The 17,728-nt window shown below is 44.4% G+C and overlaps 1 long non-coding RNA gene across 4 annotated transcripts in view; it reads left to right on the top strand.

Annotated features, from left to right (window-relative positions):
• Nucleotides 1-11,331, top strand: part of LOC106739461 (uncharacterized) — a 37,975-nt gene extending 26,644 nt beyond the window's left edge. For all 4 annotated transcript variants that reach the window (XR_002086879.2, XR_002086877.2, XR_002086880.2 and 1 more), the window contains 2 exons: nucleotides 3,365-3,490; nucleotides 7,237-11,331. This is a non-coding gene — a long non-coding RNA (uncharacterized LOC106739461). The remainder of the gene's footprint in view (nucleotides 1-3,364; nucleotides 3,491-7,236) is intronic.
• The last annotated feature ends 6,397 nt before the right edge of the window (nucleotides 11,332-17,728 follow it).

Raw genomic sequence — 17,728 nt, 5'->3', positions numbered from 1 at the left:
GTGCTACACTTGCTAGCACCAAAGCCGAAAGGGACTTTGGGGTCATGATTGACCACAAGATAAACATAAGCCACCAATGCGATGTTGCAGCCGGTAAAGCGAGCAAAACTCTGGCTTGCATCCATAGATGCTTCTCAAGCAAATCTCAGGATGTCATCCTCCCGCTGTACTTGACCTTGGTGAGACCGCAGCTGGAGTACTGCATCCAATTCTGGGCTCCACAATTTAAAAAGGATGTGGGAAAGCTTGAGAGAGTCCAGAGGAGAGCCATGCACATGATCAGAGGGCACGAGAACAGGCCCTATGATGAGAGGCTGAGAGCCATGGGACTCTTCAGCCGGGAAAAGTGCAGGCTCAGGGGTGACCTAGTGACTGCCTATAAGTTTATAAGGGTTTTACATCAGGATCTGGGGGAACAACTATTCACCAGAGCGCCCCAAGTGATGACAAGGTCAGGCGGTCATAAACTCCTCCAAGACCATTTCAGGCTGAACATAAGGAAAAACTTCTTTACTATCCAAGTCCCCAAGGCCTGGAATAGATTGCCTCCAGAGGTGGTGCAAGCACCTACTCTGGACTCTTAAGAAACATTTGGACACCTATCTTGCTGGGATCCTTTGACCCTAGCTGACTTCCTGCCCCTGGGGCAGGGGGCTGGACTCGATGATCTTCCGAGGTCCCTTCCAGCCCTAATGTCTATGAAATCTATGAAATGATACTTAAAAGTTTGTTGTTTGGAAATTGGATTATAGGTATACATATATGGGTTAAAATGGTTCAGGATGGGCAGGAGGGGTTAACTGATTTCTAAGACTCTGAGTCACACAGTCACATAGTCACACAGCCTTGAAAGCAGACAGGCTGTCTAACACAACAAGGCCAACAAGGACACATAGTCTGGAAAACAGTCTGGAAACTAGGGGCATGTACCATACTGTCCCATAACATCAAATAAAGGGGTACCAGCTAACAAGGCCTCAAAGCAGGGGGGGAGGTCTGAGTCCTGGTTTTCCGGGAACAGACCAAATTAGAGAAAGGCCCAGAAAGTTACGTGAATGTGTGACCACACAGAGAGACCAACCAGTGATAGACACAGATCAAAAGTCATCATGAGTCATCAGGAGGGATGGAGAATACAAAAACAGAGACTTCAAAGTAACAAAGGGTTCCTCCCCATCCTCCTCCCTGAGAGGGTCCCTGTCCCCATCCCCATCCTCCAGGAAGGGTCCCCGAGGCCACCATGGACAAAAGACACATCACCAGCCCATCTTATCTGCCCACTGGACGGGGGTGTGGGCCTTGGCATCTCACCTCCAGGTTGCTGCCATTCTAACATCTGACACGTTAGAATAAGCCTCAAAGTGAAGCCTGCACCCTGGCCCCACCCCATTCCTCCAAAACAAGGCATCTGGGTCCTAAATCCAAATCCAACAACTCCACAGGGAAGTTATGAAAGAGTAAAACACTGTGTTTTTCCAGAGATAAGAAATGCAGAATGCTAACAATTATTCAGAAAGCAACACAGCTGATTGGTAGGAAGTATATATCTTAGTGTGCCATCTGATGTGTTATTTGTGGCATCCTAATGACAAGGCTCTTGTTTTACCTTAATTCTGCAACTAAATCAGTTTCAAATGATGCCATCTATGCAATGTCAACTATTATTTGGTGAAGTTATATCCTACTATAAGCACATCTGGCACTTATTTTTTTTATTAGTTTTAACTACACTCACCTTCCTCATATGACTTATCCTTTGTTGTGAAGTGGAAAATACCAAGTGCTTCAGCAAAAAATGGTATCAGGTTATAAGGTAATAAGACAATATGTTTTACTACAGTAACTTTGTAAGTGTTGCAGTTGGTATTTTAGCAAAAAGTTTAAAGTAAACAAAATTCCAAGCAAAACCACTAATAAGTCCTGGAATTTAACTTAAGTAAGAAGTCACAACAGGAAACAGCTTGCCAGAAGGTTTTAACCTAAGGTTTAATTAGTAATAGACTATTAGTAAACAGGCACAATGGTATACAGGGTGTATATGTGCATGCTATATCCTTAGTTGCATTGAAAATTATTAATAAGTTATGTAACCTTATGTAATTTGGTTATGAAAACATAGCAATATATAAACTGTAAAAAAAACTTTAGAGGTAAAACAATGGTGGGCTTTGCTAGTGCAACCATGAAATAAGGAAAGAAAAGCAGAAAAATAATGAGAGGACTTTCTGGGCAAGTGAGGAAAGATATAAGAAATCCTGACTCTTAGACTGTAAATGGACATTACGTTTTGCCTGGGTTTCATCCTGCACTTAACTGCATATTTACAGTCATACCTTTCCACTGTCCCAGGTCAACTCCCATTGAAGAATGCCAGATAAAATGTTCAATTACTTTTTTCCCGTGACATCATGGATGCATCTGTGCCATTATTGTAGGCTATAAGTCATAGTTGGCCTAACCCTTGATTGCTCTCCACATTGACTTGTGGGACACTTATGCTTACCATCTATGTGGTCAAGGTCAACATCAGAACTGGTTGTGAATGCCACTCATCCCATGAGGACATCCTGAGCTCAAGCCATGACCTCACCGATTACTCCCACCACTGTCTGCCAGTGTAGCACCAACTGAAACTGAGATGAAATAGTTGACCTGATAATGGGGAGGGGGAAAACTAGAAGGCATCCAGAGGGGGAAAACCAGAAGGCACTCTGTTCCAGCCACTGCAACCAAGCAGTGGATTGCCATGAAAATGGCAGCCCATGGGCACAAGCACAATTGGCATTAGTGCCACTCAAAATACAAGATGCTGAGATAGTGGTTCATGAAGGCCTATGATGCCAACCATGTGTCCAATGTACACGGGGATGTGCGCATACAATGAGGAGCTGTCCTCCATGGTAAATGACATGGTGTATGCCAGCACATGGAGAGCATGATGCTCATCTTCCAGAACACAGATATAAACATGGATAACACCATCACTGTGAGTCTCACTCAGCCATATACCCCCATGGTGACCTTAGAGATGACCATGGAATTGAGCCAGGTTAAGAACTCTCTGCCTCTCCAGGAGAGTGGCATGGACATGGAGATAGACTCTGAGTTGGACAGTGACCAGCCCCAGTTCTCTGGGTGTCTCCAGTCTGCAACTTCCCCACCACCCCTAATAACAAAGGGTTTGCAGCCCAAGCTCTCCAGTGCTGCCTGCATTGCTTCTCATGATGTTGACCTTGTCCCAGCCCCATGGACACAATCAGTATAAGGGAACATACAGAAGCCCTTCCCTGTCTTCACATGGTAAGTTTTCTTGTGCCAAGGTGGGAAGCCCAAGCCTTTGCTTTTGTTTACCTCTATACCACAGGTATCAAGCAAGAGTACAGGAGGTTGGCAAGGGGCTGAAAACACTACCAGCATGTGTTCCTGGGAAGGGAGCGGGAACGCCAGACTGAGCCTCATAGCAATCTAGTGTCCACACCCTCATTCCATGGTGAGTGTGGGTGCATGCAGACCACCTTGGTTCAACTGAGCAATTAAGCCCTGTCATTTTCTTATGGAGGTTAGTCCATAACAGAGATCATTCTGTCTTTCTGTGCTGTGGGTTCCTCTCCTTTCACCGTCAGTTGTGGAGCAGTTATGGTAATAGCCTGATTGACACATTGTGTATCAGATATGTGCTGTACACTCAGCACTGGAGCAAGAGCTACTGATATCCCTCTCCCCATCTGCCTTCCCCTCCTGCACCTAGCTGCATGCCAAGATCTTGAGATAAGGCACTGGGCATTGTGCTAAGGACCACAGCTGCTTGTCCAACCTCCCTCCTCCTCCACCTGCGCTTTTAATAACCAGTGCAGTGTGTACAATCAAGTCCTGGGATTGTTGAGGCCTGGCTACCCCACTAGCACCGCCCCACTTCTTCTCATCTGCATCACCATGTGGAAGTGTATTCTATGTCTTTCACTACATGGCACTGCTTTGCCCCTTCTGCAAAAACCTGATGGCATTCAATGTAGAGAAGTGCAGGGTGCTCCACCATGGGAGGAAAAACCAGCATCATACTTATAGGCTTGGCAGTGCTAAGCTCGCTAGCACCACAATCAAAAGAGACTTGGGGGTCTTGATTGACCACAAGACGAACATGAGACACCAATGTGATGCCACAGCCACCAAAGCAAACCAAACTCTGGCATGCATCCACTGATGCCTCTGAAGCAAAACCAGGGATGTCATCCTCCCACTTTAGTCAGCTTTAGTGAGGCCGCAACTGGAGTACTGTATCCAGTTTTGGGTCCCCCACTTCAGGAGAGACATGGATAAGCTTGAGAGAGTGCAAAGGAGTGCAAATACCCACATGATCAAAGGCCAAGAGAGCAAGCCTTATGAGCAGAGGCTGACAGACATGAGACTCTTCAGCCTGGAGAAGAGAAGGCTTGGGAGGGCTTGGGAGGACTTGGTGGCAGCCTATAAGTATATAAGGGGTGCACCAGGATCTGGGAGAACAGTTGTTCACCAGGGCTTCCCAAGGGATAACGAGGTCTAATGACCACTGTCTCTAGTGGGTTATGGAATAGAGAAAATCCCACACAATTTACTGATTCGTTTTGATGCACTGGCTGGGGGAGTAGTTAACTGATTGCACGATTTCACAATGATTACACACTTAATTTATACAACACAATTTTATTTTAAAACTCTTTGCTACGTATATAACACTGCTTAGCTTTAAGAAACACCACAAACATTAAAAACACAATAATTACATATATCAGAAACAATGCTCCGAATGCACTTCCTTCCCAAACAATACTATAAGAATTAGTGTTACAAAAACAACTACAATTACAACTAAAAGTTAAATTTGAATCAATACTATTATTTTCATAATATACTTACAATCCTAGAATTCCAAGAAGCCAAATACCAAAATATGGTTTCATTCCTCAGTAGTACAATTTAATGGGTTGGCCTCAGTAGTACGGTTCAATTAAATGGGCTCAGCAATACAATTCAATAGGCTGGCTTCAGCAGTGATAGGACTAAGTCCCCTTCCTTCAGTCCCTTTCAGGTGCTCCGCGGCTTCAGCGTGAACTAAGAGATTCGTGTTCACGGAGAGGGTAGTTTCAGGTGATCAGTCTGAACCAGGCTATACTTGCGATTTTTCCTTCGTTGTTCTACAAGTATAGTCACCTCCAAATTGGGACAGCAAGTTACCGTTTTTATTGAGCGAGCTGCCGTCAGTGGGCTCCTCCTACTCAATATATCATTGCTCCAAAATTTGGGCTCGGATCTTACTCAACAGATTCTTTTACCTTTGTTGAGCATTTTAAATTACCTTTGGGAAACTTCCATATCACTGCAAATGCCCTTTTCTTACCAACCTGGTCAAAAGGCCTCAGGGTTTGAGCTCTTGGAATTCAGGATATTTGCTCTCTTTGTAAAAGATTTCTAAAAGATGAAATTTAAATTAAGACTTTAAGCAAAGTCAGGATCTTTTGCACGTAGTCCCAAAACAATGAACTAGATAAGGAGATAAATCTTATCTTCTTCCTGAAACTGGCTAGTGGGCAACCTTTACAAACATTCAAACTATTTCATTCAATATGACAACCACAAACTTTTCGAAGTCCAATTTAGACTGGACATAAGGAAAAACTTCTTGACAGTCCGAGTGTCCAGGATTTGGAACAGACTCCCCTGAGGGGTGGTGTAAGCACTTACTCTGGACTCATTCAAAATTCATTTGGATGCTTATCTTACAGCAGACTTCCTACCTATGGCAGGGGGGCTGGACTCGATGATCTCATGCAGTGGCAATGCATAGGGGGTGCACGGGCAGACTGCACCACACACGGGTGTGATAGGCACTGCATGTGTGGTAGGCTCTGACATGGATGACTGGTGCTGCCTTAGGGAGGGTACGTGCCCCCCCAGCAATGGGGGGATTCCCCCATGGCTAGTCTCACTGATGGGGGGGTCCCCTCTCGGCCGATCGCTATAGCCAGGATCGTGAGCTGGCCGATCGCTGTGGCTGCTCAGGGGGTGCACCCCCTGCATCCCCTATGCATCGCCACTGGGCTCTGAAAGACCACCTTGTGTGACTTTTCATAGATTTCATAGATATTAGGGGCTGGAAGGGACCTCGTGAGATCATGGGCGACTAGTGCTGCCTTAGTCGTGTGGGGCACATGCCTCCCCTGCGACCAGTCCCAACAACCAGTGGGGGGAGGTCCCCCCCCCCCCCCGTGACCAATCCTGCAGACTGGGGGGAGGAGATTGATCCTGTGACAGCTGATCACTGCGGTCCATTGCTGTGATTGTTGCAGCCACTTTTGGGAATGGCTGTGGCCACTTCAGGAAGCAAGCGCCGGCCAATCGTTGCAGCTGCTCTGAGAAGCAGCCGCTCCCAGAAAGTGCTGCAGCAATTGGCCAGCACTTGCAGGGGGAGCATCAGCACACCAGGCTGCCCCCCCCTGCCCATTGCCTTAGCAGCGAGCGCAGCCAATCGGGGTGCACCGGCACTCTCGGGGTGCCCAGCTCCGGCCCCGGTCCTCACTGTTATGGCGACACTCCACCGTGTGGGGCAGGGTGAGGCCAGTGCTGCACAGCCAGTACACTGCGCCCCCGCCACCTCTGTCATGGTGGCGCTCTGGTCCCCATTGTCCCCCTCTGCCTCCAAGGAGCAGGGCAGGGGGGGCAAGGCCACCCCTGCTCCGGCCCTTCAGTCCCCACTGTCATGGCAGCACTCTGCCATGTATCTCTGTCTGTCCAGAGCACTCTGATTGGCTGCTGAGGCAACCAGAGTGCGAATAAAGCATTAGAGACAGACAGACTAAGGCTTTTATAATATTAGAATATATATACATGTATTAATATGAATAAAGAGAGGGAAAAGTAGAGGAGCAAAGGAACCCTTAGAAAGGACCTGCAGCTGGCATGATCCCATCTTCTCCCATGTTGGTCCTCCCCAGAGAGTGCAGAAGTGGAAACTTGTGGTCTACTTTAATGGGCAGCCTAGGCACCGGGATTTTGTGTATAAACAACAAAAGGTTGGGCTGTAGACCTGTCACCTGCTTCCTTTAATCGGTAGCCAACCCACAAATATGCCTGTAATTCAGGTAATGAGACTTTGCACTTAGTAGCAAAAGAAATAATTCCAATTAACAATGTTTATCATACTCCTGGCATGCCTAGCCATAACTATGTGAGTTGATTGATTTCTTTCTTCCTTTTTTCCAGGTTCCTGTGTATACGATGGCTTTTCTGTTCCCTTGGCCTCTGTCTACTCCATTCCCTACTAAAGAAGTATAAAAGAACTATCCAGATTTTTTGCTGAATGTACTCCTACAATTATGATTGGGCAGCCTCGCTGATGTGAACACTAATGTTTCCGACATGGTTGCGTTATTAAAAAACCTGCTGAATGACTGTTTTTTGGGGTAATGAATCATATTTGCTGTAATCAGGTCAACCAAGAATTTCACAATGAGATTGTACAGCATGCACAGCACCTAAGAGAAGCAGCAATGTTTACGGGTTAGGGTAAAAGACACAGACAAATAGCTTTGATAGCCTACATACGTATGTTGGCCTACATATGTAGCCAAGCTAACAGGTCACGATTTTCAATCCTGCATGCTTAGAGTTAGGTCCATATTTAGGCACCTAAACAAAAAATGCTTGATATTTTTTCAATGACAATACATTTGTGATAGATATTAAGTTGTAGAAGGATGGAAACCATAAAAACTGTTCTACTGTGGTGTGATAAATGCTGCAGGTGCATGGGATCGTCATAGACTACTGCTGTGCTGTGTAACTGGTGGCCCATAGGCTGAATGTGGCTCCCAATGGGTTAGAGTGCCAGTCTCCCTTTTGCTCTCCAGTTGCTGTGGCTGGAGTCCTCCTTTGGCTTCCACTATGTGTCCCCGCCCCTGTGGGGAGCCTGTGAGGCTGACAGAGCTTGTGGCTAGGGAGGTCAGAGGGAGCTTGTACCCCATGAATGCAGAGGCGCCACTGCAGTGCAAGGCAGGGGGGCAGGCAGCACATCTGCATGGTGCAGGGTGTGGGGCATGTGGCTTAGCTCACCTGGCCCAGTGGGAGGCCATGTGGCTTGGGAGGCTCACCATACTGGGGATGTGTGCATGGCTCATGAAGCTTGTGCAGTGCATGGAGGTGAGGTAGTGTGGCTAAGGGAGTGCATGTGGTGCATCAGGGATTGATGCGATACAGCATGGGTGGGAGCTATACAGTGCTGTGAGCAGCCCCCATAGCATGTGGCTGGGGGGCCTACGGGCCCCTGACCACTCAGAAATTGGGCAGACCTGAACTAGTGTATCAACAGGCAATTTATGTGTCTTGTTTTCCTAACTCCCTGGGCACTGGGCAGGTTTCTTATGGAATCCCTGAGAGAAGTTAATTAATACAGATTCCCAATACAGATTGTATTTTTCAGGTTTGTCCCATGTGGAAAATATGACTAACTCACCTGGTTCAAGAGACCTAGCAAAGAAAGGCGTTCACCCTGTATAAAGTGACCTACAGATATGAGAGGAGGTCAAGCTCATGGGAAGAAAGAACTGACAAATTACATACAGTATTAGCCAAGATCCAACACTGATGATAGATAAACCCTAGTAAATTCAGTATGCATGTAGACTGTTTACTGTTGTTTTCTCTATAATGCATTTGTCCTAAAATAAAATGTCCTGTGCTTTGTCACAGCCAGGTGGTTGACACTGTCTTTGGCCCAAAGTGACAACATATTTGCAGGTGCTGAACTAACTCAAAACTAGTGGGTTAATAGGAGTGAATTATGAGAGGTCTATAGCCCTAAAGTAGCATTCTGGAGGAAGATGTACATACTCCGCTCCTATCACACCAAGAGATTTGAGGCCTGGGAGCACCCCTGGGATGGTTCCAAAGAGTCTCAGACCCTCAGATTTTAATATTTTTGTCATCTGTAGATTCTTCTATTTTTTATCATTATGATAAACTGCCATTCCCAATACATCTGTCCAACAATAGGATGCAAAACTAGACTTGAGTCTATACACCATCTGCTTACATGTCTTAATTTTGACAGTAAAAGGAAATAACATAAATGCATGACTGCTATTATTAGGGTGCTTATTATATTCAAACAAGAGATGTAGTCACAGCTGAATGTAGAGATGTTGATGCCCTATTAGCTGAATCTAAAGCAGCTTCTTCTAGCCTTCAGTAATGGCTCATCACAGCACCTCCCATATGAGCAGCAGCTTGCTAATACCCTCCATTCACAGCTGTCCTGTGTAATGGCAGCATGTGGCCTGTTGTTCCAGTCATCTTGATTAAGGCAGCTTTTCAGACCGACTAGCTAGAGGCTTTGGTATGTTGCATTATTTTGTCTAAGTGGCTTCTACAACTTCTGGGCAACTTGTTATTTCTGTTAATGTGAAATAAAGTTTCTGGATAAATCCCTTTGTGTTTTAACTGTGAACTGATTCACAGAAAGTAAACAACAAAGGTCTATTTACTTATTATAAATTGTTTTGACTTTGTGACAGCCAAGGCCCTATGTTTTCATGAGGAAACAAGATCTAACATTTGTCACATTTGAAAGGCTCCCGCTTTCTTTGGTGCTCCAGTGCAGGCTGGCAAACCTGCTGCAGGTTCAGGTAATATAAAATTATGGAAGATTTTATTTAGCGGAATATGAAAACACTGTGATAACTCCAATATTCCCTGTAGTATTTAATTTGGCTTCAGTTCATTTTACACTTCTCAAAAACTTTCAGTCTTCACTGTGCTGAAAATCTGTCTTGTAGAAGTTATCAGAGAAGATTGATATATTTTAGCATTTGGTTAAAGGGGCGCCTTGGTATTTGGCAAGACATGGGTGGTTTGGAATTGGGGAAAACCATCCTCTGGAAGTTTTGCTAAAAGAATTAGAAATGACATAGTTATTAATTTTGATTTTTAAATTTATGGCCATTAGAATATTTTTAGGCTTTGTACAGACAACAGGGAAGCTTAAAATAGGAGACCAGTGGTTAATGTGTAGATAACTTTATTTATGGGCTTAGAAATATTAGTTTTTAAAAACCCCCACAAATGATTAGTCAGTGCACAGGCACCTAATTATAGCTAATAACACATAATAACATGTGAGAGCTCACACAGTGATCCTCCAACCAGCACTGAGTCAATGCCTATGGACTACTTCCACAATGGGATTGTCACAGTAGCCATATTATATGTAATTAGTAGCAATTATAAGCACTGTAGATATCTCCCATGTCCTAAATACTATTATTCTAGCCTCTCTAGGTATTTTCAATAGTAATTCCACTCAGCACTCTCTGTGACTTTATGTGGAATTACATTCTGAAAGAGAAGGTTAAGGTTGTGTCATTTCGTGTCAGGCACATAAAAATTAGAAAATGCCAATATTGAGAAGAAGATAACTTGTGCAATTTTAAGTCAAATGCCTCGCTCTTTATAATACAGTTCTAAATAATGCTATTATATACACTTTTTCACAGCTCCAGTCCATGTGTGATTTTTTTCCCCACATTGTACTTGCTCATTATCCCTACCTCCACACAGAGTGCATGAGAGAGAAGCTCTGAGTTACCCACACTGATGCTTCAACAGCAGCTTGAAGGAATATTGCAAGAAATGTCCTGGCTAGCTGCTGCAACTCTAAGATAGAGGGTGCTCAGTGCAGAAAGAGTCTTTAGCAAATTCAGGTGCCAAAATATACCTCTGAGAATGTGAACACTTTTGCAGAGGCCTGTAATTTGGGTAAACCTTTGTAGGGACCACAAATGGTACATTCAACATATTTGCTAAATTTCAAGTTACTACCTCAAGGCACTGCTTTGTAACAAAATGGGGAATTCTTTTTAATATAGGCAAAACAATGTATTCTCTTTAAACTCTTTCCTGAAAATGGCTAAATTAGCTTAATTAAAATTCCCCCTTCCCCTGGTCTCCATCCCTCTAAAAAGATGTCAGAAACTGGAAAGTGGCATGGAAACCTAAAATGTTTAGCAGATTTCTAAGTAGTTTAAGTCACTGTTTTGTACTGAAAAGTGTAAGACACTGTTTACTATAAGAATTCCTATCTGCTCTCCCTAAAACAAAAACAAAAAAAAGGATTTTTACCAAAGCTGATACTTGTAATGACATGTCACCCTCACTGTGCTTGTACCTCTTTTTATTCACCAGTCCTGAGCATTTATTTGTATGACTGAAGTTTTTTTGTACTATTCAAATTATTATAATAAATGGAATTAGTAAAACTCTGTTTCTGTTTGTGCATGAACAGCAAACGGGAAAATGACTAAATTGTATTGGTTTGTTCTTCATAATTCAGTCATTTCTACTTCAGTCTAGTTATTTTATTAGTGTTTTTGTTAACTGTGTGAAACTGGTATTTTTTGTTTGTATCTATTTACTGTTGCTTCTTTTTAAATCCTTCTGGGAATCTAGAAATTGAACTACCCAGTTGGTGAAATCTGTCTTGAAATTCACATCTGGATTTCAACCCACTCTAAAGATTCTGAAGTATTTGGGCTAAAGGGTTTTTGACTATTAACTTAGTAAGTTATCTCATGATGTCCACAAACCACTCATTTTTTAGTGTATGTCACTTTAGTTTTGCCATGTTGTTGGGCCCTCTATCTTATAATCTTGGCAAAGCTACATACAAGTCTTTTTTTGGCTAAACCATGGAGCTTATTTTCATGTTTTTGTAAAAAGCATTGGCTAATACTACTTCTGCATAAGAGAGTCCTCTCCTACATTATTATGTTCTGTTTACATCCAGTATTGGTGACATGCTCTATATGTGTCTACCATCCTGTCAGTGCTGTGGGAAGCAGGAAAAGGATTTTATAATTTTTGACACATCCCTCATCCACTGTTCCTCATCCACTGTTTTGTTATAGCTTTGCCTCCATGCATCCATGGCTTTCCTGTTGAAAGACATGTGAGCAGAGACTCTGGTCTAAAGCAATTCAATACTGCGACCAGAATTCATTTTTAAGTATTGAAGGTTAGTGCTAGCATGGTTAGTAAAACTGACTGTTGACCAGGTGGGGATCCCATGTCACAACACCAGTTGACATCTCATTTTACATAAACTGCTGTAACCTGAGGTGAGCATTGGAAATTGTGGAAGAAGGCCTGGCTGTAGTTCACTGTGCTTGCGATGAGGCTGGGCTTTTCAAATGGAGATATCTGTTGGGTACAAATCATGTATATCCTTGTCTTGCAGTAGCAAAGAATGTAGTGACATTTACATTCACTATATGGCTCTTCACAATGAAAAAGATCCAGTAGAATCCTGCTAATTCACATAACTGGGAACAAGCTTAAATGAAAAGTGTAAGGGTAATGCATGAGAAAATGTTCTTCGTTCATTTATTTTTTCAGGTGCAGTTTAAAACCAGTGACAATATTTCATAGTCTACTAGCTACTGTGCTGAAATATACTGTGTTTAAAAAATAATTCTTATTGTGAAAATTCTTCACAGCATCTGCTGTTATTTGTTTGAAAGATAGGAGAACACAACTGGTACATAGATCATAAAGCCTGCAGTTCACTAAAGTGCAAATTGAAGAGGTTCTAATCCATACAGGAAAAACGATGCAGAAAAATATAAATAATTTTACATAACATAAATCAAAAGCTGTTGTGGCCAATCTGATATATGTGAATAGGCACACTGTGGTAATGGCATATTAGAGTTTTATACTTATTTTGCTCACCTTTGTGAGCCCTTCTCTGTATCAATAGGGAATACCAGTAACACAAAGTGTGGTGCTTTTGCATGCTGCTATGAGAAATATCTGATCAGTATCCAGTTCACTGTTTTCTAAGGATATTATTTCCATCTGCAGTATGATAGTTTATTATATCAAGTGGCTTACCAGTGTTACTTCATGCTTTAGTATGTATGGTCTTTTCATACTGATATGATATTAATCTATTATTTCATTAGACATAATATTGTCTAATGTTTTGGGGAGTCATCCACAGATGCAAGTAGGTTAGTGGGTTAATATATGTCTGGGGTGCTAGACTGTACAAAGAAATCCAGAATAGAAAAGCTTAGGAACCTAAGCCAAGTTTCTTTTTATGCAAGCAAAGTTATCTAATGGAGTTCAGAAGCACCTAGAACCTCATTAGATTTTCAGGAAAACAACCTGGGAATGTATAAAAGGAAAAGGAAATTGTAGAAGGGAGTATTGGGGTTATGAATGATTACCAGGGATCCTGGTTTTCCCTGATAAAAAAATTCAAATTCTCTGATAAAACCCCCACAATCCATGATTAAAATTAAAGGCCCCCGGACAGCCCCCTGGCCCTGCTGGTGCCCCTCACCCCTCCTCCCAACCCTGCTGGTGCCCCTCACCCCCAGCCCTGCCAGAGGGACCTGCAGCTGCCAGGGCTATGGGGCCAGGGACCTGGGTCCATAGCCCCCTACCCCCAACAGAAGGCAGCGGCTGCTGCAGCAGAGCTGAGCCCAGCTCCCCCTGCTGCCTGCCTGCTGTGTGCTCAGGCCAGGGGAGAGAGTGGTAGGCAGATCCCTACAGCTGCACACGCTCCTGGGGGTGGACAAGGGGGCGGGGGGGCCTGTGCCCCCCAGATCTGTGTGCAGGGTGGGGGTAGGTACATGCTGAGGGCTCAGGCCCCCACCCTGCTGCAATCTCCCAGGGCCTCCACAGTTTGGCAGGAGCAACCCGGTACTGCAGAGAACAGTGGGGCCACACATGGATCGCATTGATGCTGCAAGCTCCCCGCTGCTCTGGCAATGTGTCCCCTGTGCACGGTTGCAATGAGGGGCACAACTGCGCGCCACCACCCCCACTGCAGTCCCATGTCCAGGGAATGCGTTGCCAGGGCAGGGAGGAGCTTACAGTGGCAAACAGCTTTCCTGTGCAACCCCACTCTGCCCTCCAGTGTTGGGTCACACCCGCTGGGCTGCAGAGGCCCTGGGAGAGGGCAGCACAGTGGGAGCCAGAGCCGATAGAGGGCAGCCTGCCCCCCCTGCCCTATGCACAGATCTGGGGGCACAGGTGTCCCCCCCGCCCCTTGGTGGCAGGGAGCCGGCCTCACCCCCACCACCTGGACAAGCTGTCCATGGCCCCTTCCCACTTCCTGCCAGGAGCCTGTGGCCATGCATTGCAGCCCCAACGCCCCATGCACTGCCCGGGTGGGCAGCAGCCCCAACACTGCCCAACTCCCTGCCTCCCTTCCTAAGGGGGCCCCAATTCCAGCCCCCCCAACTTACCTCCTGGACCTGTTCTCCAGGCTGCCTGGTGGCCATGTCCATGTACATGAACACGACACCCCCTGCCTGATAACCCTTCTCCCGCTCCCTCCCTGCAGGTTGGGACTCTGCCAGCCTGCAGAGGGATCGTTCCAAAACTGCAAAATCCATGGGTTTCTCCTCTAAAATGAGAAATCTGCATTTTACTATGGTAAGGAGAGACACCTGCGTTTTACTCTGTTTTTTCTGTGGGAAATGGAAAACCCAGATCCCAGGTGATTAGTCAGATGGAAGGTAGCTCAGTAGACAAAGAGGCTTGAGTTGTTGCTGAGTTGAGGTGCTCCCTGCCCTCCCCATCTTCCCATTCTTTCCTGCAAATTTCTTTGTAAGTTTTTGGATTTTTTTCTCTCCTGAAGAAAGGAGAAAGCTAAAACCCTTTGAGTTGGAAAAATGTTGATTCACTGACATTAAAACATTTTACAAGAACATCCTTGAACCTCACTCATCCACCGTTCAAATGAGCATTGTAACTAATGGGCTATGGATTCAGCCTCTGTCTCTGTAAATAATTATATCAGAAAGTGGAAGACTTCTAGCTAGAGAGATCACAACTCACCCACACCTATTCCAACTAGAGAGAGCAACAACTCACCAACACCTGTTCCAGATTGGCCAACAGCCCAATGATTAGGGCATTTATCTGGCATGTAGAAAACTCTAGGTCAAATCTCTGCTCTGTTGAGGGCAAATGAGAACCCTGAATCTAGGACTACCCCATTCCAAACAAGCGCTGTAATCACTAGTGTGTCCTTAGATCTCTTGTTTTCCTTCTTTTTCAAAGAGAAAGAAATGTTTTAACTTTGTCCCAATGTAAAACAAGAACATATTGGAAATTTCAGGTTTTCGCAGTTCAAAAAAGCAGTCCCCTTCCTGTCTCTCTGTCATTCATAGCCATCAATTCAAAAGTTGTAAACACCATTACATATTTTTTTTCATCATTGGCCAGACTCAGGAAGTATGACACACACCCATCATGTTCTATATACATAATTTGTTCTAGTTATTGCTTCACATGGGAGGTGTTTATATATTAAAAGCATAGCTGGTGAATGGCTACTGCAGTAAATTCAGTTTTGCCATAAGGATTATCATAAACATGACAGCACATTGTATCCTGAGGCTTCAATGTGTTTAGGAGTAATAGCAGGAGTGTAATATAGGACTCCCGGATGTTGTGGTGCAGACCATTGCAAATGTCCCTGAAAAATCTTCTATACATGTAACTAACCATAAATTAATATACTGGTATACATCTGTACCCAGATTTAAAAAAGAAGAGCTGATAACCACTTATGAATGTTGTTGTAGTTACTTCTTGTACCCATTGTGGTAACAGAGAGGCTGTCATCATATTGTGTTACTATGTAAGAAAGACAATGCCAGCACCAAATACTGTATAATTTTTGGCTTATGCCAGGAGAAAATATGAGAAGAAAAAGTGGTGTACCACTGACCAAGTTACATTACTTACATCTGACATAGAAAATCAATTTGAAATAAGGCAGAAAACATATGCAGTCTTTATTGACCTTACAGCTGCCTATGATGCTGTATGGCACCAAGGCCTCAAATATAAACTGCACTCTATGATACCCAACTACAAGCTACACGCTTTCATCATGAACATCATCTCCAGTGGATCATTTAAACTCACCACTAGCCAAGGAGAAATAAACAGAGTACACACTCTGAAGAATGGAGTCCCTCAAGGGTCAGTGCTAGCACCAGTACTTTTCAATGTATATACCTCAGACTTCCCACATACATCTAAGCAATACATGTATGCTGACAATGTTGCCTTAGTAGCCCAAGGAACTGATATGACATGACAGAATTGGAAAAAATCCTGAGTACTAACATGGAACTCTTCACTATCTCTGCAAGGGGCACTTAAAGTTGAGCATCAATAAATCAGTATCATCACTCTTCCACTTGGAGAACTGTCAAGCCAAGAGCACACTAAATATGAGAGTAGGCAACCACGTCCTTCCCCATGAGCATACCCCAACCTACCTAGGACTAACACTAGACAGTTCCCTTACCTATAAACATCACATTCAGAAGGTCAGCAGTAAAGTCTCTGTATGGGTAGCTGCCTTAAGATGTTTAGCTTGCATGACATGGAGTGCCAATTTCAAAGTGCTCAAAACCACCACGCTCACAATGATATATGCCCTAGCAGAATACTGTGTTTCTGTATGGTCCACAAGTCACCACACTAAAAAACTCAACACTGTACTTAATAGTGTGCTGAGACTTATAACAGACTACACAACTTGCACACACAGGGCATGCCTACACATGCATTTAAGTGCAACTAAATTTAATGTGCATTAAACTAATGCACATGAAGTGATTCTTGGCAGGTGTCTACACATACAGAGACTAGGCACTAAAGTTAGTCCCAAGTCCCTGCAGCCCTGCCATGTGCCCCTGTGGCCTTTGGGGGAGCTTCAGCATCCGACCACATGGCTGCCATCTGGGAAACTCTGATCCTTGGCCAGCCCCTTCCCTGCCCAGGAGCCCCAGCAGCTGGCCCCAGCAGGACCCGCCTCCCACCCAGGCTCCAGGACAGCCATGCTCACTCAGCAGGACTCCAGGGGCCTGGCTGCAGGAGGTCCTGCCTGACCACCTCCTCCTGCGCTCCTCATTCCAGCCCACCTGCCCAATTGCCCACACACTCCCCACCCCCAACACCACTCTCAGGACATACACATGCTTGAAACAGAAAAACTTCATTATCCTCTCAACACCTGCCCCCGTCCCTCCCCCCTCAACAAACAAAACCACCTCCACCACCCTCCCCACCCACCAACAGTAAAAAACCCACTTACAAGTGGGAAACTATATACGAGGGTAAAACTATATACAATACTTTTCTAGCCCTGAGTGGAAGGGGGGGGTTAGGGGGCAGGGCCCCAGGGCAGATGCCCAGCACCCCACCCCTGGGTCAAGCTGAACAGACTAAGGTCTGTATATGGATGCTTCAAAACAACATTTTACAAAATGAACATCTTGGACAGCCCCCTGTGAGAAAGCAGTGTCCAAAAAAAGCACTGCACTTAATCAAAAGCTGCAATCTTTACAAATACCCAGATGAGGCTTTCATTATGGGGCAGATAGAATCTGCACATTGAACAATAATACTAGACAGTGGCTCATAGATTTAGAAATTGATATCTGATGCCACACGAAAACAACAACATAAGAAGAAAACAAGCAAATGTTGGAAAGGACAACATGTCAGGGAACAGGAAAATATGAGCATCAGTTTTAGTAAATAAACAGCAAGTCCAAATCATTCTCTTAGGTCTTAAATGGGATTTAGGTGGAATTTGGATGCCTAAGGCCCCTGACACACATTACATTTAAGACATGATTAGCAGGTTAATCGTGCCTTAAATAAT

This window comes from Alligator mississippiensis, chromosome 2 (assembly GCF_030867095.1).
Source record: "Alligator mississippiensis isolate rAllMis1 chromosome 2, rAllMis1, whole genome shotgun sequence".
NCBI classification, from domain to species: Eukaryota; Metazoa; Chordata; order Crocodylia; family Alligatoridae; genus Alligator; species Alligator mississippiensis.
The sequence above is the reverse complement of the archived record's forward strand: the minus strand, read 5'-3'. Positions and strand labels throughout refer to the sequence as shown.